Raw genomic sequence first — 27,165 nt, 5'->3', positions numbered from 1 at the left:
GATTGCATTACTGATGCGGAAACTGTGATTTATATTGCACTTTTTCCTGTTTTTCCCCGTGTTCCCATTCCCATAGGTTTTCCCTTTTTCGTACTCGATTACCGGCTGGCTCCAGACCAGAGCCACGGCTCAACAGGATGCCGAGGCAGAAGGTTGGAATTTCTGCGCAAAAATGTCGTTGCCCAGGCAACATCGCAATGGACGGAACATCGCGATATTTCAAGTTCCTTTTTTTCTTTTTCTTTTTGTATTTGATTTGATTTGAAGGACCCTGCCGCAAGGCCCCTACGTAATTTTCTATGGCATTCATTGGCCAAATGGTAATCAATAAGCAATCATTTTAAATGTGATTCCACTGTGCTCCACTCTCGCAATGCACTCCGCGCGGCGAGCAACGAGCACTCATTGCCATAGAAACTTTCGCCCACTGCCAGGTGGCACAGTCTTATCGCCTTTTGATTGCGAAAACACATTCGGGCTTGGAGCTGGTAAAGGAATTCAAAGGAAAACTATAAGTCAAAGGCGGTGCCGGGCTGCCCCGGGGGTCAGCTCACACAAAGGCTGCAGGCAGCTCCCACTCCCAGGCACTTTAGCTCCCATAAAAAAGATGACTCTGGCTCAAAGTTCCTCTACAAAAAACTAGTTTTTGCTGCATAAAAGCGCTACTTAATTAACTAAATTAAAGAATTAAACTTTTTGCAAGTTTTTCGATGCATAAAAATGTCAAGAAATAATTCAAATACATTTTGGTTGATTTCATTTCGCTTTTCTTTCATTCACAGTCACAGTTTCGAGTCACCAAAGTCACTGCATTGTGTGGAAAATTTCAATTTGTTGCATAAGCCAGAGTCAGGCTGCTGTTGGGACTTCTTTTGGGTGGTGGGCAGGTGCAATCAGCTGCCTATCACAAAATTCCCAGAACAAGAATTTGTGCCACAGCCGGACACACACACACACACACACACACACACACGCGCGCAGAGATAAAGGGCACAAGCGAAATTGTTGCTGCAATTTTATGCAAATTTGCGGGGGTGAAACCTTTTGGCTTAGCCACCAGAGAAATGGCCACACAATGCGAAGGTAGAGGGGCTAGTGGGCAGGGGGCGCTGCATTGAGCCGGCAGCACGTCTCTCCGCATTGTTGACACTGCCCCCCCGCCTGCTGTTCCGCCTACACCTTCTGCTTTTTTCGACATTTCAAGGATGTCCCCGCCTTGGGGCGTGACACTTCAAGTAATTGCAGCACCAAAGAGAGAGAGAGAGCGAGAGCGAGAGCGAGTGAGTGGCAAGTTGCAGCATCAGCACATAATATTGGCAATGTCTATGCAAATAAAGTTGGAGGAGCAGTCCGTGAGTACCCCACAGAATAGCGGAGCAGCGGCCTGCAAGTACCCCACAGAACAACAGAAATGCTCGTAATAATAGCAACAAATGCTCGGCGTGCCACAATGCAAACAAACAGCGAGTGACGAGTGGCGAGAGACGCGTGGCGAGAGACGCGTGGCGGGTGTAGCCCCGCCAAGAACTGATCAAAACACTCAATTGGCTGCTGCCCTTGCCGTTGTGTGGTTCGCGCCAAAAGGGTGTAAACATTTCCATTGTGTGCACTGTGCAACATTTTCAATCAATTCAATTTCGCATTACGCATACGCCCCGTGCAGCCATGCAATACGATAAGCGGCAGGAAGAGGAGCACTCTCGCGGAGAATTACACATTGCTCGGGTTATTTATTACGCGCAGCATATTTGATTTGCTTTTTGCTTTGGCACTCCATCAGCGGGTGAAATCAATTTGCATTTACGAGCAAACAAGGCGAAAGGCAATAAGCAATAAGGCAATAACAAAGGATGTTGGCGCCTCAGTCGTAGCGTCATTCTTTTGTTAACTTTACTCCTGGCATACACCCCAACGCCCCCCCAAGAACTGTCAACATCATTAGCCATACATCAACTTCACGTTTGAATGCCACACAGCCCAGGCCCACATCGCAGCCCAAATGAATGCCAAGGCAAATGTGGTTTAAAATTTGCAGACCACAAAAGGGCATGTGAGAGCTGCCTCGGAACTGGCCACAACGAGCGGCTCCCCTTAAAGGAAAACTCTTTGAAATTTGTCTACAAATTTAGCTCTATTTTCGGGCTATTTTTTATATTTTAGTTTCAACTTCTAGGCATTCAATTGCTGCACTTTTGCACTGACAAATGCGCTGGCTTTGGTTTGTGTATTGATTCAAAAACTTAAAGGAAAACTCTGTTTATATTTAGCCATATTTTAGGACATTTCTTTGTAACTTTGTTCAACCTCTCAGCCCTTAAATGTGTGCATAACTTTCGCCAACAAATGTGCCAGCATTGCTGATTTTAATTACCGCAAAAATGTGAGTTCGGTGCCGAAAGTTGACTTTAATTTTGTGTTGGAACAGGGTGGCCAGCACCTTATTGCCCAAACTTCATTCAAACTACTCGACGAGCTGTGTGCGAGAGTTGCATGTGCAATTTGTGTTAGCTTTTGGCATTTGTCCGAAACATTTTAATGCCACTAATTGACTAAGCACAGCGCCGCAGAGCCACTAAAAAATTCTATTACTAAATCTGTGCATCATCCGTAGCTCCCTCCCACTCTCTCTCTGTGTGTGTGTGTGTGTGTGGGATGCCATCCCAACCCATTAATAAATCAGTCGTAATTCATTTTGAAATAAATGCACGCACGGCCCTAATTTGATTCGATTTGGCAATAACTTTGCCCCCATCGACTGAGCTCGAGTGGATGTTAATTGACTTGGAAAAGCGATTCCACTGGCTTCAGAGTGCTGGCTGCATTACATGGCGGCAAGTGTAGATGAAAACAAATGAAAATAGATGAAAATGGCAAATGATTTTTTGCTTTCAATTCTCATTTGAGCTGCGGCTGCTGCCTGCCGTTAAAGTTCATTCCAATTGGCTTCGACACTGACCTTGCAGCTTCTGGCAAATGGTAGAATCAGCATCTAAGCCTTGCCCCGGCCTCCTGCCACGCGCGGCAACATTAAAAGCGAAAGCCATGAGGCAGCGCCTGAAGGCTAATTTATGTTTTTGCCGCCATGAAATTACTTAATTCTCTTGCACGGAATGCGCTCCACGTGGCATGGGGGAGATGCCGCTTAGATGACAACAGAATAAAAAATAAAATGCCAACAGCGATAGAGGTAAATATTTTTTGCCAAGCGGCATGCCAATGATTTTTATCAGAGCTGCCTGCCGCCTGCTGCCTGCAGGCTATGCGTAAATAAATGAATAAAAACAAAGCGCACAACGAGTAAATGTTAAATAAATGTTCGTTTTTCTGTACCTAATTGTTCAACGGCTTAAAGTGTTTAAGTTTGAGTCTGAGTTTGTGCTGTGATCATTGGCATAAATGCAGTTTCAGCTCCACTTTGAGCTGCGCGGCTTCACAAGTGTCTGGAAAGTCTCGTTTGAGCCACTCTTAGCTGTGTTTGCTGCGTGTATAAACTCCACATATGTTAGTGGAATTTTTAGCCACACAAAGAGAGAAAAGAAGGTCTTCAAAGGTGCCTCAAACTATGCCCCCCGCAGCTCTCAATATTTGTCTCTTAATAATCTGCATTTAGTGCATTTTTTTTACCCTTTTTATTGACATTTCTTTCAGCAAAGTTTTTCTTTTTCTGCTCTTCCGTGTTTATGCTTTTTATGAGCGATTAATTGTTAATAAAGGCGCGAAATTCAAAACATATTTAATTGCAATGTTCCTTTATTTGAATGAAATATTTATTTATGTGGCAAAGCTGCCACAAATATGCGTTGCTGTGGCCACTAAGGCCTTGAGCCTTGATTTAATGTAATTTATTGTTTGTGCATATTTTTATTTTGATTGAATATGCGCCATCAAAGTGACTTCTATTTAAATGCATTTAATTGTTTGCTTTAATATTAATAAGCCGAATTTTTAATTTAAATTTTGTTGTACTTTTTGTTGAGTTTTGCGTTATTATTATGCATTTTGTCCATCGAAAGACAGCACAGAATATGCACAGAACCCAAGAATAATGTTTACAAAATTCAAAGAAATGTTTTCTGCCATAATTTGAGTGAAGAGAAAAACCTTCTTTAGGGCTCAGACTCCACGTAAATGATCTGGCATGCAGCGCACTGCATTAGCACTCGGAATATTTGTTCTGCGCGGCATTTTGGGCATTTTGGGCATTTTGTGCATTCGGAATTTGCTATTCATCACGGCATACGTTTTGTTTCCGCACAGCCCACAGTTTCGGGGCAGCTCCGAGCATATCCCCTTGGTAACCGGCTTACCATGGTCTAATAGTGGCCCACACACACGCACACACACACACACACGCACAACAGAAATCATGTTCCGGCAGCCGGAGTGGCGGAGGAGTGGCTCTGGGCTTATGGGCATCAATTGTACGCTCATTGGGCGAGGGGCTTAAGTGAGTTTTGGGGCCGGTTGCAGGAGCTGTGTAATGCATTTGCCATGTACCGAAGCGGCGGGGGGAGAGCGAGGGAGGCAGAGAATTTCAGTGGGAATTTGGCTGCAGCGCTCGGAGGCAGAATTTCCAGCCAAAAACGGATGCCGAGCGCCGCTCGCTTTTGGCTAATTTGCGCCAAATTTGTCAGAGAAACATTTTTATTTCTTTTCTTTTGTGTTGGCTATTTGGGGAGCAGCGGAGAGTCGCGCAGAGCGGGGGCGCAAGGCTGGCAATTTAATCAAAGTTCCATTAATAATGAAATGCCGCAAAACGAAATGAGAGAACTGCGAGAAAGTTACAGACAGATTTCAGGCCCAGCCGCCTGGCTGCAGGCATTACTTAAGCCTATTTAAGCTGCGCACAGGAGGAGGTCCTGTGCTGGGTCTGGGTCTGGGTCTGGCAGGGTCTGGGTCTGTGTGGGGGGCTTAAGGTAACACGACAATCAAAGACACAAAGCGAACAAACGAGCGAGCGAGCGAAATGAAAGGGAAACCGACACGAAGCGCGCGACTCGAGCGGAAGAGAGCACTCTGCCTGGGGGGCGGGGCAAACACTCAGCAACAAAATATTTGGCTAGACCAAAAACCCTTTAAAGACGAGCAGCAGCAGCAGCAGCAGCAGCAGCAGCAGCAGCAGCAGCAGCAATTAGTTAACATTTTCGGCGGGCAAAGTGACAGCCGGACAGCCAGACAGATTTCTCCTTCTGAGATGCACTCAAATCGACAGGCGGAGAAGGAGCAGCTGTAGGGGCGAATCTGTCGGCAATTTATGGCTGGCAAATGCATATTCATGCTCTTTAGTTGCTCGCACTTTCCGTTGTTAAAAACAAAATAATAATTCAACGACTTGGAAGTTGTTTTGCAGCTGAATGTGTTCCCCTTTAAGCGTAAATTTGGTGGATTATTTGCAACGTTTACACAACAACAAAATGGTGTGGCATGCACACTCATTCACACATCTTCAAGCATAATTGTGCTGCTCAGAAATACACAAAAGAAAAGAAGGAAAATAAATAAAAATAAATCAAAAAAAACAAGAAACAAATGCCAGCGGCAGGCGCTCGGCCAAAGCCACGGAAAAGTGGTGAGAACCGGAGCGAGCGGAGGCTGGATGGCTGGGCATGGCTGGGCTCACAGGTTTGGTCAGCCATAAATTTGCTTAATTTATTTGCTGTGCCTTTAAAATTGTATTCGCTTAAAGACAGTACCGCCCAGCCCTTCCAAGACAACGGATTGGAGCCGCCACAAAGCCACAAAACCAATTTGATGACGACCATGATGATGGGGTTGAGTGTGCCTGAGGGCGTGCTCTAATGGCTCTTTGAATGCGGAGAGGGCGAGGCACATGTTCTCTAGGTTATCAGTTGCTTCCAGTTGCTGTCTCTGTCTCTGTCTCTGTTGCTGTTTCCATTTCTGTTGCTGCCACTCTCATTGAAATCCTTTGGTCTCGCCTTGTGCTTTATTCCTGCTGCTGCTGTGTCGAGCACATGCCGCACATTTTTCATCGTGCAATTTAAATGGGGGAAGGCGAAGACACAGCAACAGCAAAAAGAGAGAAGAGAAGCGAAGCGAAAACCAATGCCTTGGTTGTCATGCATTCTAATTGTATTTTCATTAAATATTCTGCCCCGCAGCAGCAGCCATATCCAAACAGAGACAAAATAAATAAAAGGAAATTCTGTGTTTGATTTCCCACTGCAGGCTGTGACCTTCGGTTCGGTTCGATTCGGAGCCCAAAGAATGTTCCTACAAATTAATTGAATTAAATTTGATCAACATTTGATTGGCTCAAAGCAAACGAAATGCCAGAAAAAAGAGTTGCTTGACGGCCAGGCAATCGAGTCTTTCAATGCTGCCAGAATGCCACAGAAAAAGGAATTCTCCTCTCCAGATTTAAGCGCCTTTTAGGAAGTATTTTTAAAGCGATTAAGTGAGAATTTTCTTTGTTTTCTTAACCCCAGAACTTGGGACTATTATCTGTGGGAATTCATCGATTTCTCGTCCTGTTCTGTGGGCATTTCTGTGCCTTCTGGATTGCCTTTCAGCAGCGATCGATTCTGTTATCATTCATTTCCATAATAGAAACATTTTGCCCAACAAAATTGACAAGAAACAAAACTCCACTTGAGAGCCGCCCCCGCCCCTGGCCGACTCCACCCCTAACAACTTCTTCTCACGCAACTGGCACGCCCCCCCGCCCCAGTCGCGCCCTCTAATCAATCAGTCATTCAGTCAGTCATTCGTCGAGAGCGGACAAGGTGAGTGAGGTCACAACATGCCGTGCAACATTTTTTGGCAATTTCGTTGGCATCGCCGGGGGGAGGGCGTTTGGGCGCCCCAAACCGTTCAAGAATGTTAACAATTGAGAGCCCCCCCCCCCCGGCCAGGGGGGAGGAAGAATAAGAATAAGGGGAAAGGAATCACAAAAGCTGGCCCCGAACAACAGAAATTTATTTCAGGGTAGAAGAAAAATGCAAAATCGATGGGCAAAAATGCGCTCCACAGAAAGCTTTAAAGAGAGCGATGGCGCGGGGGGTCGAGGGGGTTGGAGGTTGAGGGCATGTGTTGATCTTTGGAGGTGGAGGCTTCTATCTATGATACACAGAGAGAGAGAGAGAGAGAGAGAGAGAGAGAGAGGGAGAGAGGGAGAGCGACACAAGGCAAACATTTTCATGCGACGCATTTCAAACATTTGCCTTTCATGCGGCAAGCAAGGAATAGAAGGGGTTTAAAGGGGGCCTAGATGGGGCTCTATATTGTGGCAAATTGCTACAGCACAGTGGCAACCAGTGCGAAGGGAACGTCAGTGTCAGCCGAGATGCAGAAATCGATCAAAATATTCACTTGATTTGTTACAGTAAAAATTCAAATGGTGCCTCAGATAATGTTGAATAATTTCTTTAATTTATGCACAAAATAAACCAAAGTAACAACAAAATGTGACATTAATCAGCTCATTGCTCATTTGCTGTCTTTTGCTTTTTATTTATTAATTATGCGAACAACTTTATTGCCAGAATTGTTATCCACAATTTAAAAGTTGGGAAAATAATTAAAAAATTTAAACAAAATTCGAGGGAAATTGGTTTAAATTGCGTTACTTTTTTAAAGCCATTTATGAACTATAAAATTTGTCATTCGAAGGAATATTTTTATAGAATTTAATGGAATATTCGTAATTTGCCTCCCCTTTGTATTTGATGTTCCCTTTGCTGCAGTGTCCATTGTAGTGGGTGCTGCCTGTATTGACCTTATCAAGTGGCTGCTTGAATGGGAGCCTGGACAGGTGAGTGTCTGCTTTTGGCTTTGCTCATTTTTGTACACATTTTTGTTGCTGTAGCTGCCGCTTATTCTGCCATCAAAATATTTATAGGCACACACACACAGGCACACACACACACAGAGAGGCAAACCGATAAATTGTGGCAGAGTTTCGCTTGTTGTTTTTGAAGGCGATTTAACATGTTTCTGATGGCAATCTCACTGCCCATCTCCCCCTCTGCCCTCCGTGTCACTCCGCCCCACTTTGGGGGCAATTACATAATAATTCAATGAATAACAAGCAAGGCATGCCACAGGATGGGGGCACAACCAAAGCCAGCAAAAGCAAATATAAATATGAAATGAAGAAGCGAAAGAGAACAAAAAATTATTTCACTTTGCCAAGAGTAGCAGAAGGCAGCGGGGGGGGCAGGATCAGCAGCAGCGGCAGCGGCAGCAGCCTGTAGACCCTGAAGAGGCTGGCTCCCAACAGTGGGAGCGAAAAGTATGCTCCAGTGGCCACCTGTCTGACAAAAGGCGCACGAGCAGCGTGCAAAGATGAAAGCCAACAACAAATGCTGCTCCCTCGTGCCTTTGGTAGTTTTTTTGTTCCCTCTCTTATCATCTTTTGCCGCCCCCCGCTGTGTGTTGTTTCACTTGAGGCGTTTGGCTTATGACGCCCAAGTAGGAGGCAACTGATGCACTGAAAGGCGCCGCCCGCAGAGCGCCACAGCCAGCTGGCTGCTGCTCATCAAATCACTTTCAAATGGGGTGCTCCACGCACTCCCCCTTGTGGCTGTGATTAATACTTATATGTGGACAGGCAAAGGTCTGCCTTTGATTGGGTTGACTGCCAAAGCCTGTGGCCTCCGCTCCTGTTTTGACTTTCAATTACTAAATTTCAATTTAAGTTACATTTTCGGTGGTGGCCAGAAAGTAGAAAGATCTTTTGAGCTGAACAATTAGCATTTGCCGTTTTGGGGCACTTTTTTTACAACAATTAAAATGGTGGAAAAATAGCGACAGTTTTGTTTTTGCTTCCCTCTCTTTCAACTGCATTTCCATTGAACTTTTCTGCACTTTTAGCTTCATTTTGCCCTTTGCCTTTCTTCGTTTTTAGTTTGATTTTCTTTTGCTGCATTTTCGTTTGACTTTTCTTCACTTTTAGCTCTACTACCGTTTTGTTTTCATCGCTTTTAGCTTCATTTCCCTTTGCCTTTCTTCACTTCGAGCTGCGTTTTCCTTTTCCACTTTCATTTTCAGCTTAATTATTTCTTTCTTTCACTTTTGGTTTCGTCTTCTTTCCTTCTGCACTTCTGTTTATGTTTTTCCTTTGCCTTTCTCCACTTTTATCTGCATTTTGCTGTACCTTTCGCTCACTTTTCCACTTAACTTTAATTTCAGTTCCTTAATTTGCGTCTTCCTTTGCTTATCTTTACTTTTTTTCTTCGTTCTTTCGCTGCAAAATTTGTTTGTTTGCTTTCATTGGGAAAGTTTGCTTGTTCCTCCTTCGTTCGGCTGCAGCTGATTTTTCCATATTTTCATACGAGTAAATGAGAAATTCGTCGGCTAGTTTCTTGCCTCCTTTTTTAGGGCTCTCTTTTGTGGCGGCAGCAACTTTTTTGGGTGGCCATAAGTTTTGCTCTGGCTTTCCCTTTGTTTGCCTTTCGTTCCTCTGCTTGCTGCCCTCCAGCTTCTATGCTCTTCCGGCACTCATCTTCTCTCCACTCAGCCTTTTCCTTTCGTTTCCAGGGCAGGGTCTGCTCTGCTTTAATCCTCTTTGGCGCTGTCTTCCTCTGCCTTTCTCTTAGCTCTTCCCGGCAGCTCCCGAGCTGTTTGTTGTGGCTGTCTCTCGTCTGTCCTTCCCTTCCCCTTTCCCTTTCCATTATCAGCAGCCACATTTCAGATTCCGCTTTCGTTTCACTCTCGAATCCCTCATATTGCTATGTCTGTGAGTGGAATATTCATCCGTTCCGGCTCCACCCTTGAGGCGAAACTGTTGCAGTTGCTGGCTGTCCTGCATCCTCATTTTTTGTGTTGCACATAAACGTGCGTAAGATTGTTTTTATTCTAATTATTAATTAAGTTATTTATTCTTGGTGGCCAGTGCTGGCTTCCCCGCTTGTTTTGCTCTCCATTTTCCCTTTCACTTCGCAGTGGCAAAGTCTTTACCTGTGGAGAGGCTTCTGCTGCTGCTTTTGCTTTTTCTTCTGCTTCTGCTTTTGCCTTGCTGTTTGGCTTGTTCTTTCCTCTGCTTTAGGCTCTTCCTTTCCCTCCTCTCTTTCGCTCTCTCTCTCTCTCTCTCTTTCTCAGCTTCGCTCTCTGCGCTGGCTAATGGGAACGAGGCTGGGCTGCCAGCACTAATTAAATTATGAAGTGTTTTCTGCTACATTTACACCCGCTCTGCCCTGGTGCTCAACCCACCCCCTGAGCCGCTCTCCCTCTCCCTCGCCCTCTCCCACTGCCAGACAAGAGTAACTAGCGCATTAGTCGCTCGTTTGTTGTCGCTACTCAAGTGCTCAGCGAACTGGCAACACTTACACTGAAACACCCAAGCCCCGCCGCACTCCCCGACCTTAACCCACGAAAAAACAACAAGAAAAGAAGGTGCAAAATATTGGAGGAAGCCCGAAAGCGGAAACGGAAGCTGTTTGGAGCTTTGCTAAGGGAAGGGAAGGGAAGGGAAGGGTTGCCAGGAAGTCGTTTTGCGTGAGAGCTACACACGACACGTTTCTCCTCCCTCTCCCTCTCCCGCTCCCTGGGTTACCCTGTGCAAACATCATTTTCATACAAATTAGAAGGCAAATTAAATACACACACAGGCAGGCAGGCAGGCAGGCACACGGGTCAATAGCAGAACTCCCAGAGAGAGAGGGAGAGGAGGAGAAGGAGCAGCTATTAGCTGTGGGATAAGTGATTTGGCAGCGCAGGGTTAAGGTTTCCTGGGTTTCCTACGGAAACGGAACCCAAAAACGATGGCCATTAAAAAAGTTATGATGCTGAAGTGGGGCGAGAGGAGCGTGCCAGCTTACGATGATATCATAAAGGACATTTTGCCAGGCTTAAGGTCACATTTTATGGCACACTCAGGCACAATCTCAGTGGCCAAAGACGAGCGAACAATTACGCAAGACGAAAGAGTTTTCCAATGGAAATGTATTTAAAAAATAAATAAAGTGCTGCCAAAGTGTTCAACAAATGAAAAAACAAAAGCCAAATGCGGCTGCTAATTTGCAGAGCAAATAGAAAATGTGAAAAGCGTGCCACAAAAGGAGCTTCCTTTCCTTTTCTCTCTCTTTTTCGAATTGGAATTCCTTTTGTTGCTGCCACTTCCGCTCAGCCCATTTGTGTTTGTCATGGAAGGTGGCTGGCAGGCTGGCTGGCTGGGGCTGCTGCTGCTTTTGGGCTTTACTTAACATAATTCCTCGTAGTTTGTGTGTGTTCATGTTTGACATTGTTACAGGGTTGAGGCCTGAGCTTGGGCTGCTGCTGATACTCCTTCGGGCTGACTCCTGTATTTGTTCGGGCTCGGGCTCGTCTTTCCGCTCCTCTCCGCTCATTGTTTTGCCATGAGCAAAATCTGCTGTGCTGCTTTGTAACATTATTCATGCCAATTTATGAGCCATCTTTACATTCCCATTTGCTGGAGGCTGTGTTTGTATTTTCTGTTTGCTTGCCTGCCTCTTTTTTTGGGCCTTTGCTTGACTTTTTCGTTGGTATCTTTCCTTCATTGATTTTGAGGCGGAAACAAGTGCAAAATGTCGCACAGCAAATGCATTTACTTGCTGCTGAATTCATCAACAGGTGGGGCCTTGAGCTGCCTGTTTGGCTGCCCTCAAAATTGTTTAATCCAGCGACAAAAGTCGCAGCAATGCAGAGGGCAGTGCCCCGCCCCGAACTGGATGCACACTGATTCGATTTCTTTGCCCGCTGTCCAAAGAGTTTTTGCCAGTTTGGTTTTCGTTTTATTTTCTAATTTTGAACGCTGTCACAGAGCAGAGGTGTGTCCTGCAGGCCATGGTGCATGCATTTCCCGCTGCATGGCGGGCCACTTTCATTCCACCAAAGAGTTCTTGTCAACAAGTTTAGCTGGCTGGCACTTTCCACTTTCCACTTTCCGGCTCTGCCGACCCGCGGCGAAGCGTGCACAATTTGATTAGCTGACAGTCGTGGACAAAGAGCCGAAGGTCCCCAAGGACCAGCACGGCAAATGGGAGTGCAGAGTGGCGCCATTCGGTGGCAGGGATTCATGGAATGCAGCTGCAGGTATTGGAATGGAATGGAGGCTGCCTTGAGGCTGCGAAAAACCTTCAGGAATGTGTTTTATTTACAGTAAACAAACACCAAAAAGAGAAAGAAGAGCTCAACTTTGCGATGGATCTTTGCCCAAAGCTGGGGCAATATTTGAGATCTGTTTTGCCAGGCTTAGGTTCAGGATTAGAGGAAATGTTTTGCAGGCTCAGCATCGATGTGCTGTCAAATGCTGAGCAGCTGGCAGGCAACAACAAACACTCCACCCAGAAGCAGAAGTGGCATAGGGTCGAGTGTCGAGTGTCGAGTGCCGAGCGAGTCGTGTTTGATAGGGATAATAGGCAAAAACTCGATATGGAAGCCAAAAGGATTGTCTGTGTGCCGGGCCTGGGCATTGAGCGCATCAACGTTAATGGTCCCCGGCCAGCTAATGGGGCAACAGCCAGCCGGAGAAGTGCCAGGCTCCAGGATGACATTCAAAGAGCTTAGCTCCGCATGGGAAGTGGACACTTGAAGTGGCCGGGAAAGGAGCGCCAGAGGAGATTATACAAGTGAAAGCAAGCGGCCCAAGAGGGCAGCGCCTCCAGACAATGCCGCAGCGGGGCGACCGGCAGCCCGGCACTGGTCGAGTGGCAGCACGGACGGAGAGCGCAACGCATTCAATTGATCATTCCACAGGAATATGTGGGAGGAAAATGCTGCAAATACATCTGCAGGGCTAAACCCAAATGAAGTGCGAGTATGTCCCGCACGTAGTGGAGTCTGCGAGTTTATTGAACAAAGGAAGAGGCTGCCTAATTGGCCAGCTGCACGTCTGCCACAGGACATGCAGGACACCAGTCCAGTCTCGTATTACATGGCAGCCCTTGCACTGGAATTCACAAAGGGCACATGGCAGCGGGAGCGACGAGCCCTGCAGCAAGTCAACATTTGAAAGGATTTTGAAAATGGAAATAAATTCACAAATTCCTTTAATTGATTGTAATGAGAAAAGTTGCACAGGAAAAAGCGATATTTGTTCTTTCTTTTTATATGCAAACATAATTAAATGAATCGCAAATGAATCATGCAAGGAAAAGGCTCGCATGTCAATTAAATAATTGTTTTTCACACACAAATATGTTTAAAGTGATGCAAAAAGTCTCTGCAAACAAAGCGCACATTTAATTTCAATAAAAAACAGCTTTAAATAATTATCAAGTATTCATTTTGTATTAAATATATTTGATTTTGAGTTGAAATGTGTTTAAATATTTCATTTGGTAGCAAAATCAATCCCCAAATGCATTTTAATCTTTGTGCACAAGTGATTAAATCACCAAATATTGGCTCGAGGAGTGCAGTGGATTGCTTCTGTTTGTGCATATATTCGAGTGTCTTAAACTTCACAATTGTTCATGTCAGGGATCCATTTGGCACAACGAAACTTCAACTGGAATGGCCCAAAAATGAAATGTTTTTCCTGTAGCAAATGGAAGTACTGCGCACAGCGCGAGTGGAACACATTCTGTTGGGCTTATCCTCAGCCAATTTGTGACAGGAGCAACTTGAACCAACTCGGCGGCCAAAGTGTGAACGTAAAAACGGCATCGAGGCAAAAGTTTGTTTGCCAATTTCTGCGCTGGTCAAGGAGGCCACAAAAACTCGTCTTGATTAGGCGACATAAAACAAGTTAATGACAGCGCTCATTATGCGCCAAGGCCAAAGCCAAGCACACACAGCTGGGTGTCTGTTCCAATCAGCATAGAGACGAGCCCCCTCCCGCACCCACATATGTACATCTCGCAGGCAATTAATCATGCGGGGCGGGAGGGAGCGCTGAGACTTTCCTTTTTAAAGGCAATTTATGGCTTTGCACCCCTGCAAGAATTGATCAATTTTTGAATACGCTGCGGGACACCCCCCAAAGAAAAATAGACCCAAAAAATCGTTTGCCACGTCAGCAAAGGCGAATAAAAATGATGAAAGACTTGCGAGTGGGCTGGGGGCGGCGGCACTGGGAGACGAGACATGATGAATGGGGGCAGGCGCAAACAAAATCCCAATAAAATGTCGACAATAAGGCATAAAAATTGCACAAATAAACAGAAGGAAAGCGGCAGGAAAGCGAGAGGAAAGCGAGAGGAAGGCAAAACATATTATAAAATAAAACCACAGCGTAAACAAGTGGGGGAGACAGGGCCTGCCTCTCGCTCTCTCTCATTCCCTCTGCTAATGAGACTCGGAGCGAAGAGACTGAAAACCGCACACACTTTTCCGTGATAGTTCTGACAGTTTTTCCCCCCATCGCTCGCTGCCTCAGGGCTTTCTTCGTGGAAGTGCCATTCATTATTAAATCAAATTGACACGCGTCCAATTTGAAAAGAAAGCTTCCTGCATTCGCAGCAATTACAGAGCCTTGGGGCCTGCAGCTCATGATCGATGAGGTGTGCCAGCCAATGCAGTTACAGAAGGCTGCGCCACGGCCAGTGGCCATGTCTGTCTCTGGGCCTAGCTGGCAAATGTATTTCTGCTCATGGAAAGTGTCTCTCGGGAGTGCTGCAAAGTTTTATTTTGGATTTGCCCGCAGCAGAAAGTGTCAGAGAAAACTTTTGGCAAGTGCCTGAAAGGGTTTTTGCCCACAAAGTTCACCTGGCAGTCCCTAAAACCTTGCCCGAAAATCCACTTAAACAAATGCAATAGAAACGATTAGACCAAGCGCAAAAGTGTAATTTGATTGAGGTTCCCTTTCTGCTGCTGCTGCTGCTTCAACAATCACAACGCAACATGCAAAAGGCCCACCAGACAATTGCCATTGCACTGCCTTTCGCTCTCTCTCTCTCTCTCCCGATTGACATGTAAACAGCGCCCAAAGCTGGAACTGAGCAATGTCAGAGCTGGAGCTGGAGCTGGAGCTGCCGCTTGCCGTTGCTGTCGACGTGTGGTTGCAGCCTGCACCATTACCGCCGCTCGCCTGCAATTGAGCGTTCACAAATTGCTTTGCCCCACCCAGCAAAGGAGCCAGGCGGAGTCAGGGAGTGCAGCAACAGCCACACGGACGCACTCGGCACTCACTCGCCAACACTCTCGGCACTCGCCACTCGCCACTCTCCACACGCCACTCGCCACTCGACAACAGCTCGAACGCCTAGTCATAATTGGCTTTCGGCGCGCAGGCACGTCCGTATGCGAAATGGAAACACTGGAAACATTTCCCATTTGGCAATTTGTACTGCGACGAGAAATGATCCCAGAGGGAGAGCCAGCAATTATTCGTTACTTTAAATAAAGGCAAATTTCGAGCAGAAACAAGCGATGGAAGGAAAGCTGATTGCTTCACAGATTGCTGCTTTTTCTTTTGCTACAACAACTCGAGGACTGCTGGGGACACACCGCCCACCGGCAGCTCAGGTGTCAGCACTCGGCACTGAGGGAAGGAAGTCTAATGTGAAGCCAGAGCCCCGCCTCATGCCTGACCGAATGTGTGCAGCAGTCATCTTATGGCAAGCCGCATGGCAGAGCGAGTCCTGGCCTGGCCTGGCCTGGAGTCTTGGAGAGTCCAACTGCAGCTTGGCCGCTCGGAGTGGGTAAATCTCTTTAAATACCCGTAGGATGACACTCGGACACTGCTGCTGTGGATACCTGCACTCAGGTGTGTGCTGTGCGGCACACCCAGCACTGTCAGGCGAGTGTTGCACACAGTTATGGGCGCCACAAAAGAGTTGACAAGGAGCAGCAGCAGCTGCACCTAATTGCAGTGCCAGTGGCTGCAATTCTGTTGCCACTGCCAACCAATGGCAAGTCTGTCCGTCTGTCCGTCTGTCTGTGGCTGCCCCTTTGCTCGATAATGCTCAACTTTTGCTTAATTCAATTCAACTCCCAGAAGTTGCACTCGACTTTGTTGCAGGCTGTGCCCCTTGCCACTTGTTTGTGGCTGAAACTTGCCAATTATCTGCAGCAGACAAGTTCTGGGGCTCTGACACTGGCAAGAGCGCGTCTGAGAAGCGGAAAACCAGAGACACAAATCTGTTGTCGCTGCTCAATGACCACTCGGACATTTGCCGATAATTATTCGAGTTCTTTTCTTGTTTAGATAGTCGCTTTTTGTATTGCTTTGTGTGTATTCTGCCGCGATAAGTACTTGGTGTGGTGTGTGGTGTGCTGTGTGCTGTGTGTCCTATAAATCACAATCAAAGTCATGTTAACAAGTCGACTGTTTGTTCTCGTCGCTGGCTGTTTGTTGGCCTTTTTACAGCCCTTATCTGCTTATCAGCAGTGTCAGCGGGGAAGGAGGAGCAGCACCCAATAATAATAATATAAAATAATAAAATGTACATTAGCCAGCGATAACTCTCCTCGTTCTGTGTCGGATTAGCTGTGCGTCGTTTTATCTCTTTTGTGTTTAAGTTCTGGCCCAAAAATGTGACAATTGCTGCAGCTGCTGGGCCCATGGTGGTGTGAAAGCAAAAGCCACAAGCAAATTAATTATTATGCGAACTTTGTGGACCACTCAAGCACCATGCATAGACTTATGTACATATGGTTGTACATTTATGTATGTACAGCAGCTCTGGGCAGCTGCTAGGAGTGTCTGTGGCTCTGCATTCTCTTGCACTCCGCAGCCTTGGGCTCTGTGCGGGGCTTGTGCATGTCGGCACCTAATCAAAAGCTCATTCCGCATTCATGCACAACAGGTGGAAGGAGCAAAGAAAAGCTACAGCCAGAGAGAGAGAGAGAAAAAGGAGTGCAAAAAAAGTTCTAGGCTGCCAAAATCTCTCCAAAAGAAAAGCAAATAAATAGCTGGCAACGAAAAACAAAAAGAATATTAAATGTGCAGAGGGCAGAGGGCAAAAGGGTCTTTTTGGCAATTGAAAATTGCAACATTTAAGGCGAAAAGTTCTCAATTGAATGTCAAAGAATTATTTCCATGTAAAAACCAAAACAAAAAATTAATTTTAAATTCATTTAAAGGCAACAAAAATTTAATTTGATTTTGGAGCGAAAACAGATTCCGGCCATGGCCCCAGAAAGATTTCATTGAATTTTGTGTGAGTTTTTCTTGTGGACTGGACCTGGGTACATGAATGTAACCCAATGATATTTAATGGCCACTGATGGATGGGTTGCGAGTGTGTTTAATGTCGACTGACCGGGCTGGCACATAAATGTGTGAGCCAAATTGGCAGGCAACAACAAAATGGAGGGGAAGAAAGTTCTGCCATGTGGCCTGGCAGCTTCACAGCTTTGGGCTTACAGGCATTTGCCTCTAATTGGGCATTGGGTTAATGAATTTGAATTGGGAGAGCACCAAGCAGGAATGCCAAGGAGCAAATGTTTCAGGGGAAATACGAGCTCTGACCACAAATATGCATTTAATGAAGAGAAAATATTTTAATGCCAATAATGAACCGCAAACATAATTATTCCATCCATAAATCAATTATCAGCCATACATAATATGATTAAGCGCGGGTGTGGCATTCATCCAAGTGTAAGCAGGACATCAAATGGCAAAGAAAATCATTTGTGCCTGGCCGAAAATTGCATTTTAAGGCGGCTCAAGGGCCAAGAATTGCTCTCGGAATAGCTCCAATCCCCACTCCAACCCCGAACTGTGTCTAGTTATACCCGGTACTCGAAGAGTAAATAGGGTATATTGTATTTGTGCGGATAACGGTTGTATGTAACGCACAGAAGGAAACGTTTCCGACCCCATAAAGTATATATATTCTTGATCAGCATCAATAGCCGAGTCGATTGAGCCATGTCTGTCTGTCCGTCCGTCCGTCTGTCCGTCTTGTTTGTCGGCTAGTTCTCAGAGACTATAAGAGCTAGAGCCACCAAATTTTGGCACCAGACTGCTGTATGCTCACACTGAAACCAGTGTATTTCAAAAATGAGCCCCGCCCCCTTCCGCCCCCGCAAAAGGGCGAAAACCTCCCAAATCTACAATTTTGAAGATAACAGAAAACTAAAAACGCCATTCCGTAGGGAATTACCATATCTATCAGATCACCAAATTGGGATCCGATTGGATCATTATTATAGCCACAATGAAGAAATTTTCAGTGGCCAAACCCACCCCGTCCCGCAGCATTCACACTCTGCTTCGCGCTGTTTATGGCCTCTACCCATGACACGTCTCTGCCGCTGCCTCTGCCGCGACTCTGCCCTGACTCTGCAAAGTGTGTCTCTAGGGGAGGGTGGCGAGCTAAAGGAGCGTGTTGGCGTGAGTAGTGTTGTTGATGTAGATGACAGATGAAGAAAAAATGTAAAATTTGACAAATAACCGCTAAGGTGCAGATGTAGTACTGAGTGCCGGGTATAAAAGTTGTGACGCGTAAGAAGCGTCTCACACGTCCCTTCTCGTTTTTGTTGTGCTTATGGAGCTGCATAAATGTAAATTGTATGGCCGCAGAGTGAAACCACAGTCGGGTGTAGCTGCCACCCATATCTGTCTCTATCTGCCGGATCAGGCGGCGGCAGGCGTTTATGAGGTTGTATACTACCCCCTCCCCGCTCCACCCCCCTCCCGCCACAGCTTTTGCTTACATGTGGCCGCAGTTTCGATTATTAATTTCAACTGTCAAATGCACATGTTTCTGGAATGCTTTTTGGGGCGCTTTTCGGTTGGTTTTTTGGGGCTGCCTTCGCTGCCCTCGTGGGGTGCACACACCTAATGAGAGCGCCTATCTATCGCCTGTGTGTGTGTGTGTGTGTGTGTGTCAGTTAGACGACCCTTTAATTAGAAATGAACCAAAAGCAATAGCAAAAGCAGCAGCAGCAACAGCAAAAGCAAAAGCCTCGAAGCCCGCAAATAACCAAAATGTGAAATCCCAAATCCGGGCTAGTAAGATGAAGGTTTGCGGGGGGTTGGCGGGGGCTTTGCCCAGAGCCTAAATGAAATTTGATGAGCCCCTATGTGCCGTCGTCTCATTGTAGCAGCAGGAGCCAGCAAGCAGCAGGCTGGAGCGGTGCGGGCCTGGCCTCAAATTGATTTCAAATTGCAAATCAAAAACGGAGAACGGCAAACGGGCGAAAACCGCACCAAGCGGGCCAGGCTCTTCCCTTCCATTGTGATGTTTGCTGAGCTGGTTTGAGCCTCTGTTCTGTGCTGAACAATCCAACAAGAGGCTGCCTTCAAGCTGAAGTTTACCTCACACAAAATGCAATTTTCCTTGCCAAAAAACGGGCAATTATATTCGTAATGATTACGAAATTACAACCAAAACTGATGCACAGCTGCGATTGCTTCTTCAATGGATAAATGTGCAGCCAAGCAGCTTGCCTGATTCAAATTTTAATTAAAAATTCGGACAGTCACAGACGCACAGAGAGCAGCAAATAAGGGACTGAAGTGCCAGACACCTGCCAGGCGCAGGAGGGGCAGCAGCGGCAGAAGCCAGTAAAGAAAAGCCGCGAGGCAGTGCAGCCGCAGCAGCAGCAGCAGCTGGAAAATCGAAAATCGATGGCTCAAGTGGGTGGAGGAGGAGGAGGAGGAGCCTCTAGGCCGCAGAAAAGCGAAAATTTTCGCTCTCTCTCTCTGTGTGTGTGTGTGTGTGTGTGGGGTGTGTGCCGATGACGACAATGTTCATTGAATAGAAATGGAAAACTGGAAGCAATCAAACAATCAAATTCAATTATTTCGTTCATTCGAATGGTAAAAAGATGATAATAAAATGTGTCTTCGATATACACACACGAAACGTACTGTCAAAGGTACGTTGGGAAATTAGCTGACAGAAATATTCAACACAAAATTTGATTGCTTGGACTCCTCGGAGCTGAGGCATATTCCCCCAGTCAAGCCGCTGCCCAGCTGCTTCCCCAAACTTCATTATCCCAAAATTATTTGACAAATTTCCAGCGAAACTGCAACTGACTTCGACTCCAGCTGTGGCTCTGAGCATTTCCCATGCGGTAATTGTCTTCTGACATTCGAAAAGGCAATTGGCACAAGCCCATCCATCAAGGCCCGCCCCGCCCCCGTGAGAGCTACCGCACATTGTCTTAGCCACTCCTACAGCCCCCTTTTGACCCTCACTCCTTGCCCCTTACGCTGGCCAAATCAATGCAGAAAGTTGTCCAAGCAAATACAAAAATAAATCGTGACCATTTGAGCTTCAGAGCCTGTCGGAAAATTGCACGAGCATTAATTTGTGCACCATTAGAGCGGCGGCTCATGGTCAGGGGCCAAAATCAGGGCCAAACATGATGGCCGACAGTTTGTCAACTTCGACTTTGTCCTTCGATTTCCTATGCAAATTTTCTGCACTGGCCCTGGGCCAGACACCGAGCAACAGCAGCAACAGAACAGACAATCAGTGGGCAGAGTCTTGGGGGGTGAATGTTGGCTGGCGGAGGGTTGAATGATTGATTAAGCCAGTTACCAATGCTTGCTCAGGTCGCTCTCCCTCTCTCTCTCTGTGGCTTTGTTAATATTTAATTACTTAACTTTGCAACTGATTTCAAGTAATTGCTGTACACGTGCAGCTGCAACTTTCTTCGCTCGGATTTTGCGGTTTTCGAGCACTTTTCACCGCAAAAACGAGTCTCGTTGTCGCTGTGTTTGAATTATCTGCGTATTGGTGTAAGGAAATAATCGGGTGGAATGGCCATGGAGATAGAGATAGGGAAGAACTTGCCGCAGCAAGGCGAAAATTGAAATATTACGCATACGCACAGTTGCACAAAGAGCAGCAGAAATGTGTACAGAAATGTGTACAGAAATGTGTGTGGAAAAGGCATTTGAAATACTCTTCAAAGTAGACTAAATAAATAATAATAAATGAATACAAATGAAAATGAATACAAAATCATTTAAACATTGTTAAGTTTGAGCATTCCAAGCGGTTTTCTTCGTTAAAATTCTCACAGATGCAAATATTAAACCATTTTGATGTGTGGCCCACAGCGAAGGATTTTCATCTATGTAAGTAATTTTTTTGTGGTAGCATCTGCAGGCCACAGTCCAGCAGCGTTCCATCTGTGAAGCCAAAGCCCTTGGCATTCCTTTGTAAGCCCTTGGCCATGGAGAGTGTATCTGTGCTCAATGTTGACAAAGATTATGTGACAATAAGCTTAGATAATTCATTTGCTGCGAGTAGCACATGAAGCAGACACCCCCAAGACACGCAGACACGGAGCCATGATGCCGGAGGGAGAGAGAGGGAGCAGCAGCTGTCAGTTGTGTAAATATTTTGTGGCAAGAGTACAAATAGAAATGCTGTCGATAAATCGAAGCACATGACTAGCCTTGCATTAGCAGCTGCGACTTATAGGGGGGCAGTGCCAGTGCCGGAGGCAGCTACTTACACACAACCAAAGGCGAAGCTGTCAATTACATTTCAATCACATTCAGCTTCGTGCCGCATGGACATGAGAGTGCAAATGAGTAATCAAATTAGTGAGAATGCTCCATGATCTGGAGTCGGTTTTTGAGTTCACTCTCAGCTGGGAGTTGGAGAGAGTTTAACGAGGCATTTTGGTAATGAATTAATCAACGAGGAAATTCAATTAATAACCGACAAAGTGCCAACGGAAATGCCATAAAATACCCAGCCATAAAACACCATTTTGCTGCCTCCTGCAACATCTTTGCCGAGCTCTGAAAACGAAAGGAAATGCCAACAAAAAAAGGAGCAGAGTCTCAGCATTTGCACAAATTTTGCATTTAAATGCTAAGTGGAATTGTTGCAAAGCGGCGACGACATGTCCTGCTGCTGCTTGTGGCAGAAACAAAAACATTTTGAGAACCATTTTCATTTTTATTCGCAGATGGCAGCAAGCAGCCAGAAGCCAGCCAGCTCCCTGCCGCGCCCTCTGCCACATTTGAACAAATTTGCCTCAATTTGCCAATCAACTTCGAATGGCGAACAAAGTTCGTTCTGCCTGCTGGCCGTATGCAAATCCTTTAAGTGCAAAACCCGTTGCACACTGTCATCGAGAAGTGTGTGCACAAAAGTGTGTGTCCAGCTGCATGCGTGAGCCAAATCTTATCGTCAAAACATGTGCCGGGGCCCCGTAAAGATTTCTTCTGCCGCAAAGAAATGAGCAGCAAGAATGCCAAATGGCTTTCCCAGTCACCATGTCGCCAATTAATTGCCCTGCACGTCAATCAGTCACTCAAGTGAGTGGAACCCTGTCAATGGGCACGTACAGTGGCCACTGGCCATGTGGCACGCCAGTCGGGGCCGCTGCCCGTTTGCATGCCGCGCGGCAGTTCCCACTGTGGGGCCAGTTGTTGGCTCTGCTGGAGTAGCTCTTGTCCCCAAATACCCATGTACTCGAGGCATTAAGTCGACCGGTCTCTATCGCGTTGAATGCTGAATCTTATCTTATCGACTGCTCGCCCCCGTCCCGTCCCGTGCCAGCCCGTCCCCCGTGCCCAGTCGATTATGAAACATTTCGCAGTTCTGTTTTTGTGATTAATTCGAAATAAAATAGCCCACAAGAGTCGGAGTAGATTATAGATAAATATTAGCGAAAAACCATAAATGGAAAGGGGAGAAAATCTGCCTTAAATGTTCCTGAAGAGAGAAGGAGTAAACGCTTCTTTGTCATACTTTTGGCAGTCACTGTGCAGCTGTGCAAGCAGACACTGTGCGGAAGCTGTGCCGTGCCGCCTCTGGGTGTAGTGACGCATTCAAGGAGTGCTCATAAGTGGGCCAACAGCAATCAGCAGCCATTTGCCGGCAAATTAAAACCGGCAAATTCGTATGTGGATATGGCCAGGATGTGTGTGTGTGCATCATCAATATTTATGGGGTCTGTACAAAGTTAATAAATATGAATGAAAATCGATACGATGCAGAAACAGCTCGGACTTGGAATGGACACAACTGCGTTCGGGGCCAGTGCAAATGAATGGGAAGCACAACTGCCGGACCTTAAGCCTGGACGTTTACATATTTCTATTTGATGGGATCCCCCGAGCATTCAGGTGAAAAGTGCACACAAAAAATACGCCCAAAAAGCCCAAGAATTGTGCATCAATTTAATGTTTATGCCTATGCATAGCCTCATCATAATATTGCTAAGCTGTGGGTGGCCCTCTCCCACCAGCTCTCCTTCTTTGCTGTGTTCACCGCCAATCGAATCGCATGCAATCGAGTGCAAAATGATATGCGATATGTAAATGTGTGCACAGAAGTACAACAAATGCGAGGGGTATGTGGGATGTGGGCAACGTGGCAAGAGAGTCGCCACCATTCAGAGAGTTTCATTTTTCTTTTTATGAAATATTAATTAAATAATTCCCTTTTTCGCTTACCTTTTTGTGCGGTGGAGAGTTTCAGTTTCTGTTTCTGTTGCTGCTGCTGTTGTTTTTGTTGCTTTTGTTGTTGCTTTTAGGTGGATTTTCGGGTGTGTGGGGGGTAGCGGTGGCCCGGGCCGTTCGCCCACCAACCTGACTTAGGGCACAATTTGTTTTAATTGCTTTTTAGCTGCAGATTTTTGTTGTTTTTGTCTGTTGTTTCCTTTTTGTTTTCTTGTATTTTTGTTTTGTTTTTTTTTTTCTATATAAATTTGCTGTTTCGTTTCTTAATTTGGGCTGTGTTTTCCTTTTGAATTTGTTGCGTTTTACTTGTGTGTGTGTGAATTTATCTGCTGGAGCTTCAGGTGGGAGCAGAATGTGGAAATTAACGCGCAATGCAAACAAAAGAGTGGAGTAAAATATACACAGGGGGGAGGATGGGGGACCAGAGTCAGAGTCAGAGTCAGAGACTTAGCGAGTAGCGAGTAGCGAGTGTGTGCACCGAACGCGTACGCTTTCTCGTTGGTTTTCTGTTCATTTTGATTTGTTTTCTTTTCGATTCTCTCTCGCATATTCTCAGCTTCTCCTGCAATATTTTACGTCCTCGCTTTTCTTTACACCTTTGTGACTTTTTCGTGTGTGTCAGTTCTGTCTCGTTCGCCGTTTAGCTTTTGGTTTATTTTTATCGTTCTGTGTCGTGATTTCGTTCGTTGGTTCCGTTTGTCCGTTGGCTCGGCCCGGATCAGGGCACCGCACCGCACAGTGGTGGCGGTGGTGGTGGCTGCGGACTGTGGACTGCGAACTGCTCATCCACTCGACTGCTCAGTTTTATAAATAAGTTTTTCGTTATGTCGTTTTTCGGGTTAGCAGCCGTGGCAGCCAGCATCGAATGAATTTTAAGCCAAGCTAGCACAATGTTGATTATTATCAACCACACACACAGCCCACACACCCAGCAGCCACCACCATCTAGACATTATCATGTTTAAGTATCTGTGAGATACACTCGACGGGCAGGCAGGCAGCTCCTAGCTCTCCCACCTCTTGGCTGCATCGGGGGAATGCGTTAATTATGCGACACGAGCGGCACTTAGCCAGCCGCAGAGTACCGCCACCTCCACCTCCACCTCCACCCACAAGCATTTCAATTTTGATGAATTCCTCACACAGGGAATGTGCTCTGCCCGTTTTCCCTTCAAGCATTTGTGTGCCCCAACTCTCAGACACTTCGGGGCACATGTTTCTGGTCATGTTTTGGCAAACTGATTACAGAAACTTTGCTCTACGCATATTGATTATGAAAATTGCTTAAATAACTTGACTATTCACTCATTTGGCAGCATTCAAATGTCTTGAATTTCATTACAAAGAGCCACAGAGCCACAGAGCCACAGAGGCACCTGCGCTGCTCAAATGATACTCGGAACCCCGTCAAAATTCTTCGGAAATTTCGCATTTAATTTTCTTATTTTCATCATTTGTGTGTCTGTCAAAAGACGACGCAAAATATATAGAACAGAAATATTTTTAAATTGTTTTGTCAGCCGCAAAACCAAACACACGAAAAAAGAGTTCGACGAAATGTGTTAATTTTCTTAGGCCCCATTTGTGTGATTGTTGCTGGCTGGCTGGCTGGCTGGCTGTTGTGGCGAGGGGCTTTCTATAGGCGAGGTCCAATAATTCTTTATTTGATTGCTGCCAAAAATTCTTAGACAGACGGCCGCATTTCGCTGGCTGACTAAGTGAAGGCGGCGCTGGGCCCAAAACCCACCGCGAAATAGAAGTGGACGACGAGTGCCTGTCTGTGTCTCTGTCCCGCACTGATATCCGGCTCCACACACAATCGACACACATTTATGTATTTTGTTGTTGTGTAGAGACTTTATGCGTTTATTACGCTAATTGTTGTTGCTCTTGCGGAGCAGCCGGCGGACGATAGCAAGTGTCTTTTGTGCTGATTTTGTTTAGCTTGACTCATCGAAAGTTTTCTATTAAAAGTTTTCTTGCTTTTTTTTTGGGCGCAAAGCCTGCTGCAAGCTGCAAGTTTTGAATGGGGGCATTAGAGTTCTCCAGCGCGGTTCAATAATTGCCAATTGGAACTTGCAGATTCCTGGGTATTAGCCGTCCGCAGAACAAAACTTAAATGTTGTTTGCTGAGTGTGCTGAATGTTGCTCTTGGAGGCTTCAAGTTAATGCAAATTCTAATTTTTATTCCCTAGTTTTTTGTTTGTTTCAACATCTTCCAGTTGTGCCTTAATCTTTAGCTCTAAAATTATTCTTCTCCTAATCATAATCTTTGCTCTTTATTTACTCTTATTCTTGGCCCCTTCTGCGCATATTTGTACACCCGCTTTGCCCCCTGCAGCATCATCAATCAACTTGGTTTTATTTTTGGCTTGGACTTATCACCATGTAGCCCCGCGCCCCGTGCCCAAACTTTTGCTTTAAAGTTTAAACACACACAACAAAATATTTATGCCCCAATCGGCGATTAATCAGTGGTACAATTTATAGAAAACCAATGATAACAATCAATAAATGCGATTATTTGCCGTTTTCTCTGTTCCCCATTACCCATTCCGATTCCCATTCCCAATCCATTTTGCTTGGCTTGGTCTTGGCTTCCCTTTATGGTATTTTCTCATATTGTTATTCCGCCTCCACTGCTGCCAGTAAGCTGTTGCCGCAGCCGCAGTGGCCATGTACGGGAAGCGGCTTCAACCCTGCAACAAGTTCTTCCCAGACAAATTTTAAGTGTTAGTCAAGGGTTCGTGGGTGTCAAGCTTAGCCCTTGCCACTAGCTCTGTTCCACCTTCAGTTTTTTGGTTGATTTTAGTATTTTGTTTTTGTTTTGTTTTTAGGTTTTCCATTTTGCTGCCGTTTTTGTGTGCTGGCGTTTCGAACTGCCAATTGCACTTTCAGTTGTGCACTTTGATTTGCCTTTGCCTGACATTTTCAAACACTTTTTTTTTGTCTGAAGCACCTTCGACACTCAACACGCGACGAAACAAAAAAAAATGAAGCACTTTGAAAAAAAAGTTATACGGGGTGGTTAGGGGTAGGGGGAAAGTAGTAGTAGTAGTAGGGCAAAGACCACACGCACACTCCGCTCCGCTCCACTCCACACGGCGGGGGGAGTACTCGTAAAGATGTTGGCTTGGCTGGGATGTTGTTTGTTGACGCTGGCGGGGCACGTGCTGCTGCGTGCTGGCGCTGCCGCTGGTGTATGGCTGTGGCCACTGCTGTGGGTGGTTGCTGCTTCTACTACTGCTTGGCGCTCACTAACTGCTTGGCTGCTAGCCGCTGCTGCTACTGCTGCTGCTGCTGCTCGACTTTCACGCTAGACGACTGCTTTGCAACTGCTTGGCGGCATGGGCGGCATGGCAGCGATAACGGCACTCTGGGCCATCGGGCGTCGGGCATCGGGCATCGGGCATCGGGCTTTTGGCACCGGGCACGACCAGCCTGTTCAGCATGTTTGAGCGCGCTCGCTTGTTCCCTTCGAACATGTTGCGAGTGCACGTCGGAGCACGGACAAACAAAAACAATTCAGGCAGGAAATTGGCAGCCGATGCTCAAACAAGGCATCGGGCAAGTAAACTACATTAATCGAAATGCTGCTCAGGTAGGAACTAGCCAAAAGGGTTGGGGGAGAAGGGCCAACCCTGGCACAAGGCTCATTTGCATATATTTTGAATTTTCCCTAATGCATAAATAAATATATATTTTAAAATCTTTAAATATTAAAGGGAATTTGTGTCTTGCAGCTAACATAAAATTCGCTTAAATTGTTTTAATTGAAAATAAAACAATTGTTCTAATAGACAGAATGAATTTAGCTCTGAGAAATGCTCTGACAAATTAATTTTATTTATTTCTGTAAATGTAAATCAATAAATAAAATAATAAAAATGCCTCTTGGCGGTGGAATAATT

The 27,165-nt window shown here is 45.9% G+C and overlaps 1 protein-coding gene and 1 long non-coding RNA gene across 5 annotated transcripts in view; both read right to left on the bottom strand.

The window, feature by feature from the left end:
• The window catches only part of LOC117903411 (cAMP-specific 3',5'-cyclic phosphodiesterase), a 108,263-nt gene that overhangs the window by 69,878 nt on the left and 11,220 nt on the right, over positions 1-27,165 (bottom strand). The window lies entirely within an intron of this gene.
• LOC117903423 lies at positions 23,478-26,674 on the bottom strand. Its single transcript, XR_004649501.1, has 2 exons — positions 26,334-26,674; positions 23,478-23,589 (listed from the first exon to the last, which is right to left on the bottom strand). It is a non-coding gene; the product is annotated as an uncharacterized LOC117903423 (long non-coding RNA).

The sequence above is a fragment of the Drosophila subobscura genome, chromosome A (assembly GCF_008121235.1).
Source record: "Drosophila subobscura isolate 14011-0131.10 chromosome A, UCBerk_Dsub_1.0, whole genome shotgun sequence".
In the NCBI taxonomy this organism is placed as follows: domain Eukaryota; kingdom Metazoa; phylum Arthropoda; class Insecta; order Diptera; family Drosophilidae; genus Drosophila; species Drosophila subobscura.
The sequence above is the reverse complement of the archived record's forward strand: the minus strand, read 5'-3'. Positions and strand labels throughout refer to the sequence as shown.